Source organism: Lipotes vexillifer, unplaced genomic scaffold, assembly GCF_000442215.2.
Source record: "Lipotes vexillifer unplaced genomic scaffold, Lipotes_vexillifer_v1.1 scaffold977, whole genome shotgun sequence".
NCBI lineage: Eukaryota > Metazoa > Chordata > Mammalia > Artiodactyla > Lipotidae > Lipotes > Lipotes vexillifer.
The window spans coordinates 6032692-6037083 of record NW_006783088.1 but is presented as its reverse complement, the minus strand read 5'-3'; the positions used below and the strand labels follow the sequence as shown (position 1 = coordinate 6037083).

General features: G+C 35.4%; 1 protein-coding gene across 3 annotated transcripts in view; it reads left to right on the top strand.

The window, feature by feature from the left end:
- The window catches only part of TTC17 (tetratricopeptide repeat domain 17), a 158042-nt gene that overhangs the window by 73239 nt on the left and 80411 nt on the right, over window positions 1-4392 (top strand). The window lies entirely within an intron of this gene.

Genomic DNA, 4392 nt, shown 5'->3' with positions numbered 1-4392 from the left:
CTTTCCCCCCTTGGTGTCCATACGTTTGGTCTCTACATCTGTGTCTCAATTTCTGCCCTGCAAACCGGTTCATCTGTACCATTTTTCTAAGTGCCACATATATGAGTTAATATACGATATTTGTTTTTCTCTTTCTGACTTACTTCACTCTGTATGACAGTCTCTAGATCCATGCATGTCTCTACAAATGACCCAATTTCGTTCCTTTTTATGGCTGAGTAATATTCCATTGTATATATGTTCCACATCTTCTTTATTCATTCGTCTGTTGGTGGGCATTTAGGTTGCTTCCATGTCCTGGCTATTGTAAATAGTGCTGCAATGAACATTGGGGTGCATGTGTCTTTTTGAATTATGGTTTTCTCTGGGTATATGCCCAGTAGTGGGATTGCTGGGTCATATGGTAATTTTATTTTTAGCTTTTTAAGGAACACATTGTATGAGCACATTGAATATAAGGAATACATTCTTTTTTTATATTTTTTTATTTATGGTTTATCATAGGATATTGAATATAGTAGTTCCATGATATTTGATTATTATTTAACCTTCACTGGAAGAAAAAAAATGAGTTTAACTTGAATTATAAGTGGTTCAGTTTATATACATGTGAATCCTCAGTACCTTGCTTTTGTAGAGCACACAGTAGGTGCTGTGTTTAATGTTCAAATTAGATTATAATATTCAACCAGAGGACTAGCTCAGCTCCTTCACTTCAGGTATTTAGAAGAAGAAAAAAAGTGATACACACTTCATTAAGTGACTTGTCTAAAAGACATCAGTAATTACTAGATTTGGCACCCAAACTGATTCACTATACCAGACTGCCTTAGGATTTTAATGGAAGGCAGGAAGTCATTTTAAATATCAGAGCCCTTTTTTTAGTGAAGAAATGAAAAATCTCTCAGACTCTATAGCTCAGTTGTAGGTCATTGTTGAGCAGCATCTAAACTAGAATTCGTACGTGAATGCTGAAGGCCTAACAGTGTTTTTTTAGCAAGGCAGTATAGTGGGGTGGCTAGTTCTAGAGACATACAGATTCATATTTGAGCCCTGGCTCTGCCATTACTGTCTTTCTGTTCCCATTAAAGTAATTTGTGTCCTAACCTATAAAATTAAAGACAGTAAAATTTCTTATACTTTTTGGGAGGATTAAATGAGATTATTGTCACAGAGTAGGTGTTATGTAAAAGTAAGCCATTAGAAATTCATAATGAATACAGAATATGACTCTAAAGGTTAAGGATTTTTTTTTTAACATCTTTATTGGGGTATAATTGCTTTACAATGGTGTGTTAGTTTCTGCTTTATAACAGAGTGAATCAGTTATACATATACATATGTTCCCATATCTCTTCCCTCTTTGTCTCCCTCCCTCCCACCCTCCCTATCCCACCCCTCCAGACAGCCACACACTCATATGTGGAATCTAACAAATAATACAAATGAATCTATATATAAAACAGAAATAGGCTCACAGACATAGAAAACAAACTTATGGTTATAAAGAGGAGAGAGAGGGGTAGAGGGACAAATTAGGAGTATGGGATTAACAAACTACTATACATAAAATAGATAAGCAACAAGGATTTACTGTACAGCAAAGGGAATTATATTCAATAACTTGTAACGGAATATAATCTGCAAAAAAAATAATCACTATGCTGTACACTTGCAACTTACCCAATATTGTAAATCAACTATACTTCAATTTAAAAAAAGGCCACACTACTATTTTACTTTTTATAATAGCAAATATACTATTCTTAAAACACATACAAATAATGTAATGGTATTTTAAAATCATATTTTAGATGCAGTGGGAGTGTTTATGCTTGAAATAATAACTTCTTGCTAAAATAAGTAACTGATTCTAATTTGTTTTCTAATTCTGGATTTTTGTATGTTGAGCTTGCTTTGAATCACCGTTTGCTTTTCTTTAAGGCTTCACATTGACTTTCTTCTAGTTGAGCTTTTGTCTCTTCTTCCCCCAAAGCCTTAATTTCCTTGTAATTTGTACCAGGGTATTTACCCATATAGAGGTGCACAAAAAGGTACTAAGATCCCTAGAGTATAATTGCTTTACAGTGGTGTGTTAGTTTCTGCTTTATAACAAAGTGAATCAGTTATACATATACATATGTTCCCATATCTCTTCCCTCTTGCGTCTCCCTCCCTCCCACCCCTCCAGGTGGTCACAAAGCACGGAGCTGATCTCCCTGTGCTATGTGGCTGCTTCCCACTAGCTATCTACCTTACGTTTGGTAGTGTATATATGTCCATGCCTCTCTCTCGCTTTGTCACAGTTTACCCTTCCCCCTCCCCATATCCTCAAGCCCATTCTCTAGTAAGTCTTTGTCTTTATTCCTGTTTCAACCCTAGGTTCTTCATGACATTTTTTTTTCTTAAATTCCATATATATGTGTTAGCATACGGTATTTGTCTCTCTCTTTCTGACTTACTTCACTCTGTATGACAGACTCTAGGTCTATCCACCTCATTACAAATAGCTCAATTTCGAAGGTTAAGGATCTTTATCTTCTTACATAATACTAGAATATATGTTGTGGTCTTTAAAGTTTTGTAGGTTATATCTAAGGACAGCCTTATAAACAGGATTTCATTTTTTTCAATGAGCTGTTTATATTAATGTTATTTCTTATTTTCTTTACTTACTGTCACCTCCCTCACTTCTCTTCTTTTCTGTTATTGGGAAGAAGTGTTTAGTATGTATATAGTGATCCTTTTCTAAAAGCCTTTTCGCTAGTATTTGTTTTACATGCTTTTGCTTAGTATTTTAGTTTCTTGAAATTTATTGTTATTTTATGTCACTGATGTTGAGAGAGGAAATTCAGTTGTCTTAAGCTCTTTTTCCCCCAGAACATAATCTCAACTAGCCCAGGGAACTATTAACTTCAAACAGATCTTTCTCAGAATTGTAGTATCTGATAGTCCAGTTTTTTCCAAGAATATTTTTTTAATTGCTTTTTTTTGTTCCTGCTCACTTCTTTTTTTTTCAATAATTTTTTAATTTTTGGCCTCATGGGGTCTTCATTGCTGTGCACAGGCTTTCTCTACTTGCGGCGAGCGGGGGCTACCCTTCGTTGCAGAGTGTGGGCTTCTCATTACGGTGGCTTCTTTTGTTGCGGAGCACAGTCTCTAGGCATGCGGGCTTCAGTAGTTGTGGCTCGCATGCTTAGTTGCTCCGTGGCATGTGGGATCTTCCCGGACCAGGGCTAGAACCCATGTCCCCTGCATTGGCAGGCAGACTCTTAACCACTGCGCCACCAGGGAAGTCCCCGAGAATATTATTGAATCTGATACAATAACTATAAAAGAAAATAATTTGACTTGGGAAGAGGGAATACCATTTTTGGTTCTTTCAGAGAGCTCATTTTCAAAATTTTTTTTTAAATTAAAAAACATTAGCCCTTTTTACATTGTAATTAATTAGTTTAGAAAAGAATCCAACGTCAGTAAATTTAAGAATATTGAAATCTTATCAAGCATCTTTTCGGACCATAACGCTATGAGATTAGAAATGAATTACAGGGAAAAAAACATAAAATCCACAAACAAATGGAGGCTAAACAATACATTACTAAATAACCAAGAGATCACTAAGGAAATCAAAGAGGAAATTTAAAAATACCTAGAGACAAATGACAGTGAAAACATGACGATCCAAAACCTATGGGATGCAGCAAAAGCAGTTCTAAGAGGGAATTTTATAGCTATACAAGCCTACCTCAAGAAACAAGAGAAATCTCAAGTAAACAATCTAACATTACACCTAAAGCAACTAGAGAAAGAAGAACAAACAAAACCCAAAGTTAGCAGAAGGAAAGAAATCATAAAGATCAGAGCAGAAATAAATGAAATAGAAACAAAGAAAACAATAGCAAAGAACAATAAAACTAAACGCTGGTTCTTTGAGAAGATAAACAAAATTGATAAACCATTAGCCAGACTCATCAAGAAAAGAAGGGAGAAGACTCAAATCAATAGAATCAGAAATGAAAAAGGAGAAGTAACAACTGACACTGCAGAAATACAAAAGATCATGAGAGATTACTACAAGCAACTCTATGCCAATAAAATGGACAACCTGGAAGAAATGGACAAATTCTTAGAAAAGCACAACCTTCCAAGACTGAACCAGGAAGAAACAGAAAATATGAACAGACCAATCACAAGCACTGAAATTGAAACTGTGATTAAAAATCTTCCAACAAACAAAAGTCCAGGACCAGATGGCTTCACAGGTGAATTCTATCAAACATTTAGAGAAGACCTAACACCCATCCTTCTCAAACTCTTCCAAAAAATTGCAGAGGAACACTCAAGCTCATTCTATGAGGCCACCATCACCCTGATACCAAAACCAGACAA